The 21,835-nt window shown below is 45.5% G+C and overlaps 1 protein-coding gene and 1 long non-coding RNA gene across 4 annotated transcripts in view; one reads left to right on the forward strand and one right to left on the reverse strand.

The window, feature by feature from the left end:
- MOB3A (MOB kinase activator 3A) overlaps positions 1-21,835 on the reverse strand; it is a 337,768-nt gene that overhangs the window by 22,594 nt on the left and 293,339 nt on the right. The window lies entirely within an intron of this gene.
- Positions 66-21,324, forward strand: LOC110072485 (uncharacterized). 3 transcript variants are annotated; one of them, XR_013537911.1, is made up of 5 exons: positions 66-313; positions 1,299-1,704; positions 9,908-10,050; positions 12,415-12,550; positions 20,344-21,324. It is a non-coding gene; the product is annotated as an uncharacterized LOC110072485 (long non-coding RNA). The 3 variants fall into 3 exon arrangements; XR_013537910.1 differs by lacking the exon at positions 20,344-21,324 and adding an exon at positions 17,129-17,459; XR_013537912.1 differs by lacking the exons at positions 9,908-10,050; positions 20,344-21,324 and adding an exon at positions 17,129-17,459.

The following is a 21,835-nucleotide window of genomic DNA, read 5'->3' on the forward strand; positions in this document are numbered from 1 at the left end:
GGGCTTGAGGACCACGCCCTGCTCTGATTCCGATTTAAAGCGGAGTGGGAATTAATTCGAATTTTCTCACTCCCCCCCTTCTCGGAGCGAAACGGGGCCTTCTTCCCATGGGGTTTACTCCCAAGTAGTTGCCGAGGCACTAAATCCTGCGTTACTAATAGCCACAGAAATCATCATACTGTAATCCGTTTCTTATACCCGCTCTTGTTCCATCAATTAAGCTGTGAAGGCTGAGAAGGAATCCGGATTTTTCCAGAAAGCTTGGAGCCCAACCCCTCAGGCCCACCATGTTCAATGGACCTGAATTCGCAAGGTACCTGGGAAGAGAAAGGCAGGCTTATAGTGGGAGGTTGCGGGTTAGCTTGCTTGTGGACCGAGGTCGGGGAGCGAGAGAAGAGAAAACAAAATGTAATTAAAGGCTAGTGGGGTGTTTAAATCGTGTTAAACTCATCGAGGGTGCGTTACTCCTCCTGTTCAGTTCAGTAACGTTACACATCGCTCTCCCTCAACTTGAAAAAGCATCGGAATTCAATGCAACCTGACTTTTCCAAAGCCATGTAACGTGTGAACTGGGTTCTGTCTCTGCTCAAGTTACAGCATGGGTGAGTAACAGAATACCCAGATTTTGGAAACGTGACTTTTGGGGTGGGAGTTAGAATTAAGTAACGTTTCCTAACTCTTCGGGATGATTTACCCCGGAATCCGTGTCATGCACAAGTATTCCCCGCGGGGCAGGTTTTCGGGTATAATGTACTTAGAATGGAGGATACCTCATTCATCCGTGTTTTTTTCTCTCTCTATGTGTGTGTGCAGTGGAGAATGTTAGAAAATCCAGAATACGAAAGAGTCACGTGCTCTGATCTATCGGCCTCGATTCATGCTTTATGAGCTCCTAATTTTATTACCATATTTAACAAACAGGAAGGGCGTGCCCAGGAGCCATTTAATTCCAAGAAACACGAATTTCCATTATAGTATTTGCTTTTTCTGCTCAAAACCCCAAAGGGAAGGGTTTAAAAAAAAACCCGTGTAAACTCTGCCGCTGCCTTAAATTTATGGTTTTCTTTTTCAGCCATTAAAAACAACAACAGCGAAACTTTTCTCTAGTTCTTTTCACCAGTTAATGTTGAAAGAAACTAAATTTTCTTGAAACCACTAAACCCCTGGTGATGATGATGATTATAATGTCGTAAGACATTCTTAATTATTTTTAACAGCCAGAATAGGATGTGATCCTTTATTTGTCTGCGGGGGGGGGGAACTACTGAATGATATATAATTTTATTTTATTTTGCCAGCAAATAATTTTAGACGGCGATCTGAAAACGAAACAAAACAGCTCTAATCCCGAACCAAATGGAAGTAAATTGAACTTCAAAACTGCGGAGGTGGCCCTACTAAGGGATCGGGTCCAACAGGAAAAGTTTGCGCTCTTGCAGGAGAGTAAATCTGCTGGAAAAATGCAGGCTTTGTTCGGAGTAGACGTCTGCGTAAAGTCGCCGGCTTAGAAATTTCTGCCCGTCAATTATAGGATTGGGGCCCCCGTTTCTCTGCGTTTGTCGGGCTTCACTTCCGAGTAAACCTGCCTCCCAGCCTTGCGCGGGCGTTTTCATGACTCCCCCCCCCCCCCAAGAAAGCCCCAAGGCAGCGATCCTGGAAGTACTTAAGGAGCATCAGTTTTCAATGGGACTTGCTCTTGAAAAGGTAGGTATGGAAATCTGCAGTATAGGGCTTCTGGGCTCACTTTGGGCTTAATCCGAATTAAATGTGGATCTGGAAACTCCAGTTCTCCTTTTCAAAACCCCATGGATTTCCCAACAAAGCAATGATCCCCAAAGGTCTCTTGGAGGAATTACTGACCTCCAAAATGCCTTTAAAATGCTCCAGGTTTTGCAAAATCAGGGCCAGTGGCTTCCTCAACGGAGTCCATCCACCTCACTTTGGGATTTCCTCTATCTCTGCTGCCTCGCCCCTTTTCCAAGATGCTCGCTTTCTCCAGTCAGTCTTTCCACCCCGTGATAACCTTTATGGCGGACCTTCTTGGTTTCCATCAAGGTGGGATCTCTTTGGGTGATCTATCGGGAATCTGCATTCAGTTCGAATTCGGCTCCAGATCGGACCCCCTCGAATTTGTTTTTCAGGTGTAGTTTAATCCCCTCTAAGAGAGAGAGAGACTCTTTTAAACTAGCTTTCCTGTAGGTCAAATCTTAAGACGTTCTCATGGAGTTAAGTTTATTTAAGGCCGTAAAAGCCATCCGGGAAGTGTTCCTGATTTTCATAACAGCAGAGAAAAGAAAGCAAATAATGGAACTTTAAAGGCCGGGCTGTCTCATCTTACCAAAGAAATACTCGCTTTTTCTCTTTGCTTGTCCTTGGAAACGTGAGATTCCAAAGTTTGGTGAAATTTAATGTGTGTGGTGTGTGTGTGTGGGGGGAGATTACTTCCTATTTTTAATTTCCGAAGCAAAAACCACGATTGAGCCTGGGTTTCAAAACGCTCCGATTATATGGGCTACTTTGCTGCGGGGGGAGGGGGGAATCGCACCCTGTTTTAAACCAGAAATGTTTTGAACTGCGGCTTAGTCTAAAGTAGACAGACCAGATCTGACACAGTTATACACTAATCTCTGTCTTTCACGTACGGAACTGCGCACACACGTGTCCTCTGGTGTCTTAAGAATGACTCAAGTGTGATTTACTCCCACGTAAACTCACGTTGGACCCGTGAGCCAAACACCCAGGTCGGCTCACAGGTCCAGGGTGACACGTGTAGCGCATTTCCCACATGTAGGAGAGTTCACGTTTTAAAGGGTCTTGAATTTTGGGTTTTTTCCCCCTCCTTTTTCTGTTTTTTTTTTTAAAACCGGGTTTGCCGCCCTTCTGAGGACAACGCCCGAGGCTGCAGACTCGGGAAGAGAAGAACAGACAAAAAAAAATCGAGCAAAGGAAAACGGAAACAGAAACTAACCCGGTTTCTCTGTAACGTGTGAATCAACCCGGCTTATATTTCTTAACCTCTTTTTAATAAAAACAAACCTCTGCTTTTGGGGTTTAACAATTTAGAAGCAGAGCAGTCCTCCCCCCCCCTTTAGCTTTTTATTTTCTTTCTTTGAAAACAAAATAATCCTCGCTTAAATTTCCACTTTGGAAAAGCGCTTAACGAGCCCTTCCAGAAGGAGCTGCCCCCTCCCCGAGGAACGCGTTTGCCGTTCCTTTCCTGGGGGAGCAAAGAACGCGAAAAGTTTGTCGGGGCGGAGGAGAAATCAAACCGGGGCGAGAAGAGAGAGAGAGAAAGCCGGCCTTTTCGGAAAAACAGGTCCGTCAACTTTCCTCTCTCGGCTGGCGGGTGGTTAATTATTACCCCTTTGATTTTATTTTTAATTAATCAATTTATTAGTAGTAGTTTGGACCGCGGGGGTTCATCCCTCGGGAGCGTCGCCCTCCCTGGGAATCCCGGGCCGCAGATCCGAGGCGGGGGCAAGGCGATTTTGAATCGGTCTCCTCGGGAGTCAGCCCCATGGCAGGCCCCGGGGCTTACGCTCAAGTCAAGGGCGGCAACATTACAAATCGCCCTCTTTCTAGCCCCATAATTTTAAAAATAAATAAATAATGGGAAAATAGTGGGCGGAAGCCTTTCCAAAAGTAACCCACAGTATCCATCGAATAGCAACAATCATAATATTTACTATGATTTTTGTTATTTTGAAGATCTCTGTGTTAGTTCTACTAATTCTGTTCCCTTAATTAGTTTCTTTTGTTTTCTTCTTTCTCTTTCCTCTGTAACCACCTGCTAATACTCTGGTACTGCTCCCTACTCTGAGTATTAGTTCCTGCTAATTGTTACTACAGTATCCAGTATACTGCTAAAAAGGGATCTGGGTGATATTCTAATGAGAAAACCCACTTGAGGAAAAAACATTAGAAAATAGGTTGTGTTTTTTTTTTAAAGGTGTGAAATGGTGGAAATAAATCTGGAGGGAGCTGGAAATCCCTGGGTGCCTTACTCACGTGTAAAGGGGAGAGCAGAAACCCCCAGCAGGGCTGGAGAAGGTTTACTTTGGAGTAGACCTGGCCAGTAATGGGTTTTCTCCTCTTTGCCTTCGCAAACTTACCGACCCGGCCCCGGTCGCAGGCTTACTCTTGAGTAAATGCACACAGGGTCCCCTCCCTTAAGGTCTCCTTCCGACTTTAGCAGGTTGAACGCTCGCCTTGTGCCCCACCAAATCTTTCGATCCTGTTAAAAATCCATTTTTCTGCAGTAGCAAACGCCCGGCGCAGGTTTTAGCTTTAATTAATTAATTAATTTAATCTTTCTGTTCCAAAACCCTCTCATTCCAGCTTCAAAGGGAGGCCGGGGAGGGAATTTCTCTCTCTCTTTTATTGGGGGGGGGATGATGGGAAAAGAAAGAGCTTTATTTAAGTTTCTTTTTTTAAAAAAAAATCTCTCTCCCTTAAACTTTCTCTTTGGAGCTGGGGGGGGGAAGGAAGAGCTCAGCTAGAAAGCGAGGAAAAGTTCTCGGATGAGGTGGAGTTTGACCGGGGAGAGGCCCCAGTGCCTCCTACACCTGAATTTCTTTCTTTCTTTCTTTCTTTCAACTCCCCCTTTTCTATTCAAACAAGTAAAGTTTTTTTTAAAAAACACCCATTGATTTTTTAAGGTTATAAAGGAGGGCATTCAAGACAGCCCCCATTGCTCCCCCAAAAAAGCCCCTTATTTTAATTTCTCCAAAATAATACATTTACAAACAAGCACCAGTTTTATTCTTCAATTTCCCTTCCCCCCCCTTTTAATTTCTTTGCCAGCCTTTCACCTCTCCCCACCCCCTGCAGTAAGGCCACCGCTGCCATCCTATTATTATTATTATTATTATTATTATTATTATTATTATTATTATTATTATTATTATTATTATTATTATTATTATTATTATTATTATTATTATTATTATTATTATTATTATTATTATTATTATTATTATTATATTGCTATACATTCATGGGGGATTGGGGTGAACTGATTTCTTTTTAAAGTTCTCTTCTAGAGGAACAGAGGCAAACACTAAATAAAAGTAGGAATGGGGGAAAAATCTGCACTATCATTCATCTTGCCCCCTCCCAAATACTTAAAGATCTGTTTTTAATTCCTTAGATTTCCTGGGCTAATCCTCCCCCCCCCAAGAAATTCAACTGCCTTTTTTTGGGGGGGGGTTGATATTTGAAACCAGCAAGGCCTGAAAAAGTAAATTTTCCAGGTTTTCTCCCCTTCCTCCTTCTTCACTGCAAAGGAAGAAATGCCTGCAAAGCCAGGTCGATTCTCTTTAGGAAAGGGGTGGGGAAAGGGGGGGCGGCCTGATCCTGCACCAAATCGATCAGCATGGGAGTTCCATTGATCAGGCAACGCATTGATCCGTATGGATCCCTTCCCGTCGCTTAGCAAACGCCATGGCACCCCTTCACTTCCTGCTTCAACCCCACTGCAGCAGAGGAACGATCAATCTTCATTTTAGGGGTGTTTCCTCCCCCCACACACCACCTCTTCTTGTTCGGTGCTGGGTTCAGGCAACACAAGATTCCTATTTGGTGCACTTTCAGGCAACACAAGATTCTTCATCAATAGTCTTTAAAGTAACACTAGATTCCCATTTGGCACACTTTCAGGCAAAACACGGCTCTTCCTCATTAGCCACAACCCTCCTTGGGGTCTCCTTTAAGATAACACACGATTCTTCTTCAGCAGCCTCCGAGGCACCCAGAGAGGCTCCGTTGTTTCCTGAAAGAAGGGCGATGCTTTTAAAAAGAACATCGGTCCACAGTGGAGTTGGCAACGGCAGGAAACCATCGACTCTATTGATTTTGATGGGCATACTCTGGAGGAAATGGTGATGTGGGTTCCCAGCCGTGTCTGTCTTTTGAAACGCTTGCAGGTTAAGAGGAAGGGAGAGAGAAGGCCTCCCGGACTTTTTCTGAGAATTATTTTTTTGCTCACCCATTAGAATGTACGCAAATTGATTTTATTCCCACCTCAGCAAAATATACAGTTACAATTTAGCTTCCTAGGAATGGAAAGGCACTTTCTAGTTTAGCTTGTTTTCTAATCATCATCATGCACTTATTTTTTCTTTATTTTGTATTATTTTATTTTTCACCACCTCCTTTTCTGCTTCCCTTCCCTTCTTTTCCTCTAAGATGATGATGATTGGGGGGGGGAACCTTTTAAACTCAGCTTGTTCGACTCTCAGAGTTCTTGCTCACCCCCTCAAATCCATACTGGGATTGCGGGCCTTTTGCGAGACTGACTGAAATGATAGAAGCCAAGAGGGCAACCTTTCGGGACCACACTGGTCTCTTCATCAGCCAAGAAGCGAGAGAAGGAAGAAAGGGAGGGGAAGACTCAACGCGAGTCCTTCTGTTCTCCACAACACCTTAAGATCATGATGGTGGCCAGTCAGGAAGGGCCAAAATGAAGCCCTCTGTATGATTTTGGACTTCAACCCCCATCAGCCTAGTTGGTGATAAGAATTCTGGGAGATGTAGTCCAGCAGCATCTGAAAGGCCACCATGTTGTTGTAAACTGGATGGTTGTGTCTCTAAATGTGTTTTATTCAGAATAATCTCCAACTCCAGGACCTGTTTGCCTTTGGGTTCCTTTTTTTCCCACCCTTTCTGATCTCAAGCCTGTCTCGTTTGGTGCTGCCAGCCCAACCATTTCCAGTCAATCGGCTCAGAAGAGGTGCATAAAGACTATCCATGTGTTCTGGGGTGTGTGTGTGCCTCCCATCATCCTTGCTCTTCTGATGTGATGGGAGTTGTAGTCCACCAGACACAACAGCACCCCCCCCAAGCCAAGAGCAACTCCAATGGTATCCTCATCGGACCATCATTACTCCAAGTATGTCTTTTATTTTATTTTTTTAAAGCATCCTTTCCTTTCCTTCTTTCATAAATCTCTCTGCCCGTCTTTTTTTCCCCTCTCCCCCTCAGTATTGAAAACTAATTAAATAATCTGTTAGCTAACACGTTAAATTAAGATCCAGTGCTCGTTTTAATGATGTCGGCGATAGAATTGACAGAGAGGAGACAAGAAATGTGTCTGTCAATATCGTCCTTTCCTGGTTATGGCATAGAAAAAGTGCCGTTCGTAAGTTGCTTTTAAGAAAGAGGTAGTTAACGGTTATAATCTCGAGGGACCCCCTTTCTTCCCCTCGTTAGCTCCTGCTCGTTGGAGATTGGAGAACTTGCCTCCAGTAACTTTTGGAGTGTTTTCTAGCTCCTATCAGAGCACACCAGGTGTGGAGGATGATGGATCTGGAAGGCCTAAAAAAAATAAATAAAACTCCATGGAGAAAGGTTTCCAAAACATGTGGGCAATTTTAAAAATTGGCCCTATTCACCCCCCCAGCTTTTTGAATTAATTGTCTTTCTAAACCGGACACTTTCTAGAGCTTTCTGGAGTTGTGTATTTGGCCCCAAAAGGTCTTTGAGTCCAAGTCCCGAGTCCCTATTAAAAAAACAAACTCCTCCCCCCCAGAAAAAAGGAAGGGGTTCTGGATGGGTTCTGGGTCGCTAGTGGAGTCCAAATCATTGGGGAGAAACCCCAAGTTGAGTCAACTCACCAGTGTGGCTTAAGCGCTGAATGTGCATAGTGTTGAATCGTCCTTTGGTGAACCCTCTTGATGTCCAACAACGGTTTTGTTTCCTCAAAAATCTTCCGGGTTTCGACCCTGTGGCTGCTGAGGGTTGGCCCATAAAAGGTCTACCTCCCAGCCTTCCAAACGTTGGACTACGTCCTCCCAGATTTTATTCTCTCAGTTTTCTATGAAGCTCTGCGTGGTCCTCAATGAGCCTCAACTCACATTGGCTGCCTCTTAGTAAGAAGGAACGCGGTGGAGTCAGAAACGTGGTCCACCTTGCTCTCTTTTGTCCACACCACGGTGACCATGGCTGTCCCAGATCTGGGGTTGGATTTATTCCTGGCCCTGCCTGGAGATCCGTGGCATGCCCCGGTGGTTTCTCACATGTGGACGAAGCAGGACCACCACCACCCCCTTGGCATCCGTGGCCATGGTGGCACCGGTTCCAGTAGGAAGAAGGGAGGGGGATGCATACTTCTAGAGAAAAGTTACTCTTGAAGTCTGAAGCCTGGAGGTAGAGGGAGGAGGAAGAGAAGGAGGGAAGACGGAGGGTGAGAGAGAAATCAATTTCTGTGATGGTGTGATATTGAGAGAGACAACATTCATCTATTACTTAGAGCTTCGCTGGGATTAGAATAGTCGTGTCAACAACCAGCCGGCTTTAAACTCTCAGCAGTGTCTGCGTTCTCTCCACCCCGGTCTCCATTCTTCGGGCCCTGATCTTTCACAGACCCCACCAAAAAAAAGTCCTGCATGTGGTTGGGACAGACAGAATGCATCCTCCAGAAGTTGTCAGACTACAACTCCCATCGCCCTTTGTGGGCAGGGGAGGGTGGGCATAGTGGTCCAAACCCACCTGGAATGGAAGAAGGGGCTTCCCTGGCTTCGGGTTACCAGTGGCATTGGCTCTCACTCCCATAAGGCCACCTTGAACCATAGTCAGTGTGATGGGAGGTGTAGTCCTGCGACCTCTGGAGAGCCGAGGTGGGGAGCTGCTATTGAACACCTCCAGAAAATGTCTCCCATTTTCTGTGTCTCTGTATTTCTAATCTCCGCCCACTCCTTTTCTTCGTTAAATGTATTAATTGGTCCACTCAGTGTGAAGATGTGATTGGCAAGTTGGGTGGACAGCCAATGCTAATCACATTTCTCTCCGACTGTACTTTCTTCAAGGCTGAGCTCACAGCATCCGGTCCCTCAACCCCAGCCCCATGCACCGTGGGTCTAGCTGACACTCTGGATTCACCTCGGTGCATCTGAAGTTGTCTGTTGGGCATGAACACAAGAAGGTCCGCCTCAAAAGCGTGTCTAGTTCTGAGTTGCATTCAACACAGCGCTATGGCACTGCTGTCAGGTTGTCTGTCTGTTCAGCACCTCACCCGGCATCTTCTGTCCCATTCAGGGGCCTAACAGCTGGACATGGAGTCATTGGAACATCTTCAGAGAAGAGTAACCTAAGGGGTAAAGATCCTGGATCCCAACTCCTAAGAGGAAGTAGGAGTGGCTCTATTTCAATTGACTACCTTGAAGAAGGTGTTTTATGTTGCTCTGAACCATACCAAGGAGCTCCTCTCATCATGAAGTTGTTTCTCTTCTCCATTCTGGATCTCCAGCCCTTTGTTGGGGGGAAACTCAGCACAAAAGCTTATGCTCTAATACAAGGGTGCAATCTTTAAAATGCCACAGGGGTCTTGGTCTTCATAGCTGACCATCCATCCTTCCACGCCACCTACCATGAAGGAATTACACAATTACCTTTTGGTCTCCACCAAACCCTCATGAGATAGCTCTTCAGCGGGGAGATAGTGGTTACCAGGTGAGCTTCCGAGTGAGTTTTAGGGCTGAAGAAAGAGATAATGGTGGTTTTCTGGAAAGTTGCAGAATTCAGATTTTCTTAGTGGAGGACTGTTTGAAATGATCTTAAAGATTTGATTTGGGTTTTTTTTCCAGACCTATTGAAGGAGGTTCAAGTGTTTTGTGGGGCGAGGAAGAGAGAAAATACACAGTGTGTTGTAGCTTCAGGGAGGGGAAAAATCGCCCTGATTTTTTAAAAATATATCTAAAGAGAGGTATTAAGCATATTAAAATAAATTATTTTTCAGAGAGACTAAAAGCAAAGTGGATGGCAGGAGCCAAAGTGGAGAGGATGCTGGGGAAAACATTGAGCGCCTTTATCAATATTCCTTCTGAAATTGTATAATGCGTTTTTTTTTCCTTTTCTGAAAAATTAATAACCTTGCTTTGGGTCTATCGACTTTTCCCTCTGGCTCCTGTAGATGATGTCCAGAGAAAATCAAACACACACAGAGAAAGAAAGCTTTGCTGACCCTCAACATATATGTTGCTGGCACGTTTGTATCCCAAACCTCACCCGGATTGTGGGTCTGAAGTCTTAGAAGCCTCCATGTTGCACTCTTAGGTTTGTAACCTGAATATGTTTCACACTGGCGTTCTCAAAGTTATTTCGGCAAAAGCAGAATTCGCCATAAGTGTAGGAAAGATACAGTGTCCTCTACCCAAACGTCTCAAAAAAATCTGATCCAGGGAAGTGGGGCACTCTGGCTGATGGGTCAAAGAGGGCCTTATATGTAGACACAGAGACACAGACACAGAGACACACACAGAGAGAGAATATGCGATTTTACTACCTGAATCACTTTGGGTTTAAGCCATGACATTTCTCTTTAATTTCTAGCTTCCAACTGGGATATTTTGGCTTGTGTTCGGCAAAGCCAGTTTGATTGCAATTCTCTTGGCTTGCAGAGTGGGATTTGCTGGCCGCCACTATTGTTAGTTGAGCAGGATTTAAAGCGGGGTGATTTTTTTCCCCTCATTGAAGTTACAGAGGATCCATCTTTCAGGAACCTGAGAATTTATGCCCAACTCCCACCAAAACAACAACAGCAACAAAACATATTGTGGGGGCTAGGAACCGGTCGGTTCTCCCAAGATCCAACAAAGTTTAGTACCACCTAGTGACTAAATGGTGGAATGACATTATCCACACCAAAGGCCTGTCTTCTGGAACTGGCAGAGGTGGAGAACTACAACACCCATTTCCCCCCATCAGAATGGTTAATAATATTTGGAGGGTGCCAAAGCCATGGAAGTTTCTATTAGACAAATGGATAAACCAGGGGAACACAGTGAATGGCCTTTAAACTGCTTGATAAGGGCAAAAATCTGTGTTTGGAGGCAATGTAGACTGAAAGATGGGTGTTGGTGGTGTGGAAAAGAGAGGTGATGGGTCTTGTCTTTGTGAGAGATAAATAGTGGGGTGTATATGTTGATCTGTCCCATTCAGACACTCTAGCCATCATGAGATTTTATTAGAGCTCCATATTTTTCATGCAAGGATGAGGAATTAATTTTGGGGAATTAGGGCTCTGTGCAGAGATAATGTCCAAAGGGAGTGGTTGTCCAACCAAACCAGGACCCTTGTGGGACCTTCCATGCTCATGACCTTCAAAGTTGGCTAGAAAGATGTGTGTGGATGACAACCCACTTTTGATGTGCTCAGATGTCTATGAAACACAGCCCATAAAATATAGAAATACGTACTTCGTGGGGTTCACAAAATCTTGTGTCAAATAAAGCAGGTCGGTTCTAGAGAGGGTCTGCTCTTGTGGGACTCTCCATGATGAAAGGACCTGGGGTGTTGTTTATTACTGGCTGTGGTCACCTTTGAAGGATGTTGTAGTTGTGGATTTTTTGCACAGCCAAGAAGGGCAAAGTTAGATGAACTCGAGGTGGCTCTTTTGTACTCTTTGATTTCCGGCCTCTCCGAGCTTATGTCTTCCACCCAACCTGCCATGAATCGCCCTCATTAGGAAGACTTTGACGGGTCGGTGAGAGTGGGGAAGATTTGCGGATCAGACGGACGATTTATGCTGAGGTTTTAAGAACACAAGGATGTCTGACGGAACGGCTGCTAAGATCTCAGCAGCTGACAGGGGCAGTGGATTGCCCGTCAAGGATCGAACGGAGACATCAATGATGTTAGCCTTAAGTGAAAACAAACAACCAGGAAGGGTTTCTGGGGGGTGGGAGAGCACGAGCGAGCTGTTAATGGTCTTCGCGAGACCATCCTCTTGGCATTGTAGGTTCGGGCAGTGCCTGGCATAGAGATTACTCATGTCTGAATGATGTACTACGGTGGCTGGAGGTTTCCAGTGCCCAGATCGGCTCTACAGGTGCAAATCTTCTGCTCCGTCAAGGGTTTGATTTTTCAACTCAACTGGAGAAGTCCTAAATGTTGGGTTTTAGTCCGAACAGCACAGCAGCTATCTGTGTTGCTGAATCCAATTCTCTACGCAATTCCCACAAAGTCCAGAGTCTCTGACAGTTCCTTGGAGGTTCGGACCAAAACCCAGAGCTGTCTGCTCAATGAGAGGAGCAAACTGGATTTGCATGGAGGTTGACTTATCATTGACCCTTCTAACTTGAACAGGTTTCTTCTGTTAATTTGATTTAGGCTCGAGATATGGGAAGCTAGAAGTTCTGGCTTCCAGACACTGTACTGAAGTAAGCTTTGAATGGATGACCCCCCAAGGAGGAGAGTATGGTACAATGGTTGGAGGGACAAAAGCCATCCAACTTAAGATGGAACTTGTTTAGCTTATTAAGAAGTAAGACTTGAGCCAAAGCATAAAATTCATGAAGGCATTTAAGCTTATGAGACTCCAAAAGTTGGCCTTTTAAATTATATTTTGAGCAGCTGAAATAAAGGTCTCACCCTATTCAATTTTTTTCCATTGTGCTTTCTCTTTGTGTGTGCTAACAGGTGATGATTTTGCCTCCATCATGAGTGGGAGGTAAGATCTCGTCCATAGTATTTTCCCTGCAGAGGATAAGCCGACGCTGGAATGAATGCCTTTCAAGATGTTGGTTCTGCCATCAACTCAAGAGGTCTTGTCATTGTAAGTACCCAATGGGGAAAAAAACTCTTTAAGTGGGGTGGTGGGATGGAGGTGGGACTACCTTTAGTGCTTTGATATTCAGTCACAGAAGGTGGGTGGCTGAGAGAGATGGTGGATCCGTCATGGGAGAGGGTGGAAGGAATCAAAGATGGGGAAGGTTTCACTATATTCCCACCATCTTGGCTCATACAGGAAGAGGGAGAGAGGGCGTAAGGAAGGAGCTGATAATGAAAGGAAGAGAGAGGGATGGAGGAGCTCAGGGAAGGAAGGAAGGAGCTGGGGGTGGATAAGAGGAAGGAAGGAGCTGATGATGGATAAAAGGAAGGAAGGAAGGATGGATGGATGGAAGGATGGATGACGGAAGGAAGGAGCTGATGATGGATAAGAGGAAGGAAGGAGCTGATGATGGATAAAAGGAAGGAAGGATGGATGGATGGATGGAAGGATGGATGACGGAAGGAAGGAGCTGATGATGGATAAGAGGAAGGAAGGAGCTGATGATGGATAAGAGGAAGGAAGGAAGGATAAGAGGAAGGAAGGAGCTGATGATGGATAAGAGGAAGGATAAGAGGAAGGAAGGAAGGAGCTGATGATGGATAAGAGGGAGGGAGGGAGGGAGGGAGGGAGGGAGGGAGAAAGGAAAGGGGAGGGGAAGGGAAGAAGGTTCTTATTGGGTGAAAGGAGCAACCATGGGAAACTGCTGATCACCAGAAAATGTAGGAAGGGTATTTAAAGCATTCATCCAAGTGCATCTACTCAAGAGTAAGTCCCATGGAACTCCATGGGTCTCACTCTCAACCCTACTCAGTGTAACGTACTCTCGGCCTTGGCCTAGGGAAGCACCAACCATCTCAAGAAGTATTCGCGAAGGCTTTCACGGCCAGGATATAATGATTGTTGTGGTTTTTTCGGTCTCTTTGGCCGTGTTCTGAAGGTTGTTCTTTCTAACGTTTCGCCTGTCTCTGTGGCCAGCATCTTCAGAGGACAGCACTCTGGGCTCTGGTGCAGTTTGTTTGGGAGTCAAGTCTTTCTCAAGAAGGTTTGGTCCCAAAGGATTCAGAGTGTCCGGAAAAGCTTGGCTCGTTCTTTAGAGTTCTCGGGCATTCAGCCCCAGCCTGTGGGAGGAAAGGTCTCCGTTGGGGCTCCTTGTAGGGTCTGACTGGAGGCCGATCAGCTAGGAGGCACAACTGGCCAGCTCAACGGACCCTCATGGGGCAGGCCACGCCGGGTTTGTTCCACAGCGATAAGGGAAGGGGGTCAATAGAGTTTTCTGGACGTTCCTCCCCCACCCCATCTCTTTCGTCTTTTCAGAAAAGACAAGACGGAGAAAGGTTAAATGTGAGAGGGTATTGATTTTTCTCGGCTGTCTCCTGCCCCCCTCTCCTGGAGCCAGCCTGGAGGAGGGCGGGCGCCCCCCCTTCCAATGGCGGGGCCAAACTGACCAACTGACCACAAGAAAAGAGAGAGGAGGGGGGGCACCTCTGCAGGCTAGGCCGGATACATCGGTCCGGAGAGGCGGACCAATGGCAAGGTCCTCCGTGAGATCTGTTGCTTAGCAACCCTGTGAGGAAGGACCAAAAAAAGAGCATGAGGAATAAAAAGAGAGATGGATTTTTTTTCAACCCCCCCCAAATGCGGCACACGTGGATCAATTCGGCAACACAGGAAACAGTGACCAAACGGAGTCGTTTTTTGCTTGAAGCGCCTTATTGATCTCGCCCTGCGATGGGCGTCGTAGGAGGGTTAATAAGCCCCTGGTCAGCAGGGAACGAGGGCTTGAGGGATGGCCTTCTGTCTGTTCCCACCTTCAGTCTTCTCATCTTTCATCTTAGAAGGGCGGAGTGGGAAGGGGACCCCTAAGGGTCATCCAGCCCAGCCCCTGTCAAGGAGGCCCCGTGAGGGATTCGAACTCCCCACCTCTGGCCCTGCAGCCAGATGCCCAAACCCCTGAGCTATCCAGCCAGCTAAACTACTGAACCTTCATTCGAACAGATATCATCATCTTACACTGTAGTGCTGGAAGGGACCCAGTCCAGCCCCTACCAAGGAGGCCCAGTGGGGGGTTTCGAACTCCCAACCTTTGGCTCCACCACCGGAGACCGAAACGGCCGTCCAGCAGGGTTTCCAACACACACACCACTTTCTTTTTAATTGGAGAAGGAAAGAAACAGAGATTTTATTTTAAAAATAAACCAAGAAGCTAGAATACAGTTTTGCACATGCGGTGGCAAGCTGTGGCTGCTGGAATGGGGCTGGTAATTCTAAAATGATCCCCCCCCCGGGGGCGGCTGTTTGGGATACGTGGCTTTTTTGAATGCTGGATTTGTGGACCAAGCTTGGAGGACGTGGCTCGCCGGGTCTCTGCGCGAGTCTCTGATCACACGGGTAACCAAAAAGCCCACTTTTCCGTAACTCGGAGGGGCCTTTTTTCCCCCTTTCCCTCAGAAACGGTGGCTTGGCTTTCCAGCTAGGTTCAAAACTTGGTGTTTTTTTTTTTTTAACCTCCATCTTGCAAGAGCCGGGTTGCGTTTAATGTCTTGCTCTGCCTTTCAACGTCGGTATCAGAAATGCGTCGTAGCTTCTTATTGCTCGGGAGGCGACCGGATTGAGCCGAGGTGCCTGGTGGAGGAGGGACAGGGAAAGAAAATACAATCAGATCAATACCTCAGTATGAATTTACTCCACATGGGACTCAGCCACCAATATTCTTGTCCCGTCTTCTGTTAAAGCGATAGCAACCATATCGGCGAGAGATGCTTTAATTGCCTTTATTAAATGGTTGATTTCTGCCCCTTTCCACTTGTGGGATGGGATTGAAGAGGGGTTTTTAAATGGACCAGATCCAGCTTTTATTCTAATTTTTAAAAAAATGTGGCCCAGTTCTCTGCCAGTTTTGTATTTATTGTCGTTATTTTAGCCATGGAAATTAGAATTTGGGGTGTTTTCCCCCCTCTTGTAATGGGGCAGAACTTCAAAACAGGATGATGCTAAGCATTAATGGGTCTAAGAGGGTTCATTAATGAGTTTTTTTAATTAGCAGCATGGGGAACGTGTTCAGTTTTGCTTTCCCTCATATCTTTGTAGATGCTTTAAGATTCTTGCCCCCCCCCCGAAGGTGTGATTTGAGAATTTGGCTAAATTCGTTAAAAATGAACAGTAACACACGCTGTCTGGCCGCCTTGACCGAATTCAATGGATCTGCCATTTACCAGCTGAGAAAGGACATTTTTTAAAAAGCAGCTGGGGTTAAAGGTGAGGACCATTTTTTGGGGGGGGGGAAGAAATAGGTGGCAGCAAATGTAAAAGAAGGAGAGAGACATTCAGATGTGCAAATTTGCAGCTTGTTTATTCGCTTTGGAAGGTGATTATTTATTTAAAATATTTTACCCCACTTTTCTCCTAAGAAAAGGACCCAGGGTGGTTTATGTCATTAAAAAAAGGCGGTGCGGAAAGCTAAAAACAAGACATTTATTTGAATATTGCTGTCGTTACGTGCCATCAAGAAGCCTCTGATTCACGGTGACTGTATGAATGAGCGCTGTCCCAAATTTCTTGTACTCAGCCGCCCGGCTTAGCTCTTGCAAACGCAAGCCCATGGTTAGTCAGTCCATCTTGTACAGTGTTTGGCCTTCCTCTTTCCCTACTGTCTTCAGCCTTTGCCAGTAACACTGTCTTTCTGGTGTTATTTTTGCCTCCAGAGACCGTTCAGGCTTAATTTGCTCTAGGACCTCCCCTACCACCACCTTTGTTCACCTTTCTGGTAGCTCAAGGTTATCTGCCCGGTCCTCCGGCACCACATTTCAAGGCCATCAATTTTCTTTCAGCTTTGAATATTAGAAACAAAGGAATAAACATTACATTCAAAATACCAGATCGAAGCGTTATTAAAACAGACTTAAGAGCATTAAAAGAGTTTACCATTTGGAGACTGTTGTCCATCCACCAGGTGACCCATAATAACTGGCATGTTAATATTAATAGAATACAGAATGAAATGAATTTGCACCCAAATATTGGCAATGCAAAATGGCCACTCTACTTAAAATGGAATGCAAACCGAACCATACTAAATGTTTTTATCTAGGTATCTAAGTGGTCTTCCATCCAACAGTCAATTTGGTGAGGTTCAAGGATAATCTCCATTGAAAGAGCAGTTGGATTTAGGCTCCAATGAATAAATAACTGGGGTGGTGGTGGAATGGAAGTACATCTCCCAGTTAGCTCGGCCTCTTGAGCTCCCTGCTCCACTCCAGATGTTGTGGCCACATCCATCTCTGAGGAAAATCGGAAATTCAGTTAGCGTTTTCATCCATATCAGTTGGACCAGTAAAAACTTCCCCGAGCAATGGGTCTTTTGCAAAGCTAACAGCTCTTGATTACCCATTCAAGACCATCCATTATTGGCACCAGGAGACCACAATAACAATGTTAGGACTTCTATTAGTATTAGGTGAGTAGATTGGGACCTATTTGGCCATCCAGGGTGTCATCTCTGTTTTCGGTGAAATCTGGGGATTGTCCTGATTTTCTCTGATTTCTTTCCTCCCTCGTTGATAATCCCTTTCTTGTCTCTTGGAGGAAGGAAACATGAGGGAGGGGGCCCCCCTGCCAGTCCTTGGATTTTATCTTCCCCACCCCAAGAGACCCACAACGTGATCAATCAGGTCTTGAAAATTATGATTACACCCTATAAATCTCGATTATGATGGATTAATTGATTGCACCATTCCTGGCATTGGGATTTCTCCTGCCTTCCGTTTCTCCGACGGCGTGGGAAGTAAGGAGAGGAAAGGCATGAACGATTGAAGAAGGAAAGATGAGGAACAACCTGATCCGAGACCATCATCCACAGTTCAGGCAAAGAGCCCCTCCAATCCTATTTAAATTCCAAAATAAAATAAAATAAAAATTAGTTGCTAATGTGGTCCTCCTCTTTTATCCAATTGATTTCTTTCAAATGTTTTTCTCCCACCATTCTCCGACAGAAAAAAAAAAAAAAGACCCAAGGCATCTTACACCGGATTAAAATGGGACAGCCATGAATCCGTCAAATATTTGAAAAGGAATTAATGCCACTACGTTGAAACTGTTGTAACTTCTGTTCTTTTAAAATTCACTTTGGCATCTAAAGAGTCGTGGGATCCATTTCAGACAGGCTCTTGAACAGTAGAGAATCCAAGTGCTTTCAAAAATGGATGATTTTTCATGGCTGTGGAAAGGAAAAACGGGGACAAAAATCTACTCTTTTAGAAATATATTCCCCCCTCCCGCCGGCTTTGGAGGCGATGCCGAGGTTGGAAGGCACCTAATAGGTGTTTGAACAGTACATTTCCCCACACTTGTGGAGAGCTGGATCTGATGATTCTCACTTTATAACAGGATTCCACTTTCTTGGATCGCCACCCGGCACAGTGAACATGTTTTCCTCCGGTTGAGTTGCGCTCTCTCTCTCTCTCTCTCTGTGTGTGTGTGTGTGTGTGTGTGTGTGTGTGTGTGTGTCTGTCTGTCTGTCTGTCTGTCTGTCTGTCTGTCTGTCTGTCTGTCTGTGTGTGTGTGTGTGTAAACGCTAGGTGCCCGTGAGGCCCCGCCATGCAACCCACCCTCCCATCAGGGGCCGGCACAACTCCCTTTCATAATTAATAGATGAAGAATATTGCTATTTATTAACGCAGCCGTGAAGGAAATATTGATCTCGCCAGCCGGCTGCTTCTGGTGTGTGCGTGTGTCAGCTCAGGATGGGTGGCTGTGTGTCGTGCGGGCCGTGGGTTTAGAGATTTCAAGAGCGAATTGTAAAAAATCTCAGGGTTTTGGGGGGCAGTTTTTGCAAATGGAACTGGGCAAGTGTTGGGGGGAAAATTGGACGCAAGTCTCACGGGTGAGGTGAGAGGAAAAGATAAATAAATCTAAAACCCAGGTGCTGTGTTGTGAGATGCTATTTTCTTGCATTGGCAACAGCCGGGCAGCTCTGATCCAATTTGAATATTTGATTAATAATAGATCAGAGCTTGTGTAGAAGGGGGGAAAAATCTTTATGCCCATCATTTTAAGTAGGCAAAAGTCAGGAACAGTCAAGAAAAGGGGGTGGGGAGATGTCCAGAAATTTCTTCTGCTACATCGGGGTTGAGCAGGCTTTTGAAATGGGTGGTGAAAGGCCACCGGGCTTAAATTTCAATTTGAACTGGATGGATCCCTTTGTTAAAAGGAAAAATTGCAAAAGAAATTTTAAAAAAAGGGAGAAGGAGATATTAAAAGTTTCAGTGAGGCCTGCAGAATTTCCTAGGGAAATAAATTCTAGGATTTGATTTGATGTCGTTTTGAAAGGATTTGCTGAAAAAATGGATAGATTCGGAATGGAACGAATTGGAGATTTTTTGGGGGGGGGGGGAAATTCGAACCAAACCAGATAAATTTGCCCACCCGGAACTCCAGGTTGCTTTATAGGACTGAAAGCAAACATGCTGAGGACGGTAGTCTTTCTTTCTCCATCTTGCTGCCACCTCCCGGGCTTTGCTGCCTGAGGCCACAGTAGTGGTTGATTGACATGGCAAACAAAGGAAGAAAATCAGAAAGCTGAAGGGCTCAGCCTCTCAACCCCCCCCCCCCCATCCTTTTAACAACTGGGGTGGGTATGGAGGAGTTACATCTTCTGTCCTCCTTAATATTCTTATTCAGTTCTTCTCAAACTGAATTTACAACTTTTTATTTTCTAAGCTGATATGCCTCCCACGGAGTTGGTGTAAAGGGAAGGCCAGGCCTCCCCTCTGTGCTCTGAAACAGTTTTTACCTACAAAAATTGGCTACTTTCTGCCAAATTAAAAAAAATGGGGATCCTGGCCTGGTCTTGCCACATCCCCAGAACTGATCTCCATCTTCCCCCTTAGTTTCAAATAAACCCACTCCTTCTGCACTTTTTGCCTGTGTTCAGCCCAACTCCCTGCTGGCTTCTCAGCCATCTCTTCTTCAACGGATCCACAGGGACGGATGCAAAATTAATTGCAGTAATCAACTCGGCCAGATCGGGGAGATCCTCCGCACACGGTTTTTGGTGACTAATTGGTGATAGTTGACCGGGATGTGTGTGTGTCCCGAGTATCTGGGGAAGCATCGGTGCCAATTCCCCCCACCCCATCACCACCTTTCCTCCTGAAATAATTACCTTCCCCCGCGTATTACTCAACCAGCCCATTTGTGGACCAAGGAAGAAGAAACACCAGAAAACAGAGATAAGCCATGGAAGGACGGAGCTCACATTCATCCCACTGGATTCGTAATCTCTGCGGGTTTTAGTCCGAACCAACGTGGTTTTTTCCTGGGGAATGCTTCTGCCCTCTGGGCCATTCACAATTTTATTGCCTCTGCATTTTAAAAAATGGTCCTGATCTTTTCGGTGGCAACTTTTGGGAAACTGGCCACCCCATTTCCTTCCTTGTTCCAAGAACTGTGATTTTTCCAACAGCTACCTTTGGCCATTAGGGGCCCTGATGGGGTGGTTTCATCCCAGCATCAAGGACATCTCAGTGACGTCCTCCACGGGTGACCGGTGGTGAACCCTTTCCTGGTGCAACAGCCGGCTCACTTTCTTCTTCCACCAGACCTGAACTCAGCCCCCAGTCACTTCTTTGGGGGGAATCCACTCCAAGCTTCTACCCCATGCCAACCAACCTCTCCACCCAGTTCTCTATGATCCTTAATAATTAGACCAGCCAGTCAATAGCAATTAGAGCTAACAGCCACTCAACAGGATTGACGCAAATTATTTTAATTTTATGTTTTCATTGACCCTCCTTTTCCAGGTTGGCTTCTTTCCTCCCGTCTTTGGAGTAGGAAGAAATGATGGGGCAGGGAGTGAAATGAGAAGAGGAGGATGTTGGTAGAGAAAATGACGGCATAATTAATTGCACCCCCAGTGCTGGGGGGGGGGGAAGTCGAGCGTCCACTTACAGCTAATTAATTCTCATGCCCACTTCCCCTTCTTCATCAGTCGTCCGGAAATAAAGCTGAGAAGATGCCTTCAGATGGTGAACACACCTCTCTGTGCAAAGTATGCACACAGATACTGTACAGTATGGTGTAGCGGTGAAGGCTATTTGGACTAAAACCCGCAAAGGTCGGGATTCAAATCTCTGCTGGGCATGAAGCTCAGGAGGACCTTGTTCCCCTTAATTTGTTAATTTATTTCCTAAATTCTGGAGCTGTTGATACATATGCACGCTGATATGTATTGCATCAGGTACTTGAGTATTTCTGGAAGGTCAGCCATAGCGCTTACCCTGTTAGTGTCCAACTGTTAAGGAAATCTCATTTGTTCTTCTTTAAATGGTGGGGGATTTGATTGATGGGTGAATTTGTTCCCTATTCAGCCAAATTGTGAATTGGTTCATCTTTCCAATATCAATTACAATTGGCGGAAATGTCTGTAATTAACAGAGTGAAAAACAACAAACCATTAGAAACCCAACCTTAAAAGTATTTTAAGGAGGAGAATAAGAAACATCTAATTTGTTCCTGAAAAAAATTGTTTCAGGCACTGAATTCGTCGTTTGAAGTTGTAGCGAATTGCGGTAACAAATTGTTTTTCAATGAATTATTTCCAAACTCTATGGAGTAAGTGGTCTCTTTTATGCAATCTTGCAGCAACTGATCTGCTCTATCCCACCTACCTTGCAAGGTGGTTGTACATCTCTTATCCCACCCCTTTATTTTATTTATTTATTTTATTTGTTCGATTTATATCCCGCCCATCTGGTATTTTCTACCACTCTGGGCGGCTTACAGAATAGCAAAAACAATTTTAAAAAAACCAAAAAACCATAAAAACATTAGCATACAACAATAACAAATAGTGCAGGAATAAATAAATAATAAATAGCAAAGCAAAGAAATCAGCAGTTGACGGGAGGGAAGGCCTGGATGTACATCCATGTTTTCAGCTGGCATTTGAAAGTACCCAGCATTGGGGCCTTGCGAATTTCTGGAGGAAGGTTGTTCCAAAGGTGAGGAGCCACCGCAGAGAAGGCCCGGCTTTGTGTCTTTTCCCTCTGGGCCTCCCTCGGCGTCAGGCTCCTCAGCCTCACCTCCTGACTCATGCGGGTGATCCGAGTAGATCTTGGTGGGAGCAGGCGCTCCGCCAAGTATCGAGGTCCTAAACCGTTTAGGGCCTTAGAGGTAAGCATTAGAACTTTGAAGTCAACGCGGAAACGGATGGGCAGTTAGTGCAGTTTGGCCAGAACAGGAGAAATATGTTGGTGTTTTCTCACTCCAGTAAAGAGTCTGGCCGCCGCATTC

Source organism: Pogona vitticeps, chromosome 7, assembly GCF_051106095.1.
Source record: "Pogona vitticeps strain Pit_001003342236 chromosome 7, PviZW2.1, whole genome shotgun sequence".
Classification (NCBI taxonomy): Eukaryota; Metazoa; Chordata; class Lepidosauria; order Squamata; family Agamidae; genus Pogona; species Pogona vitticeps.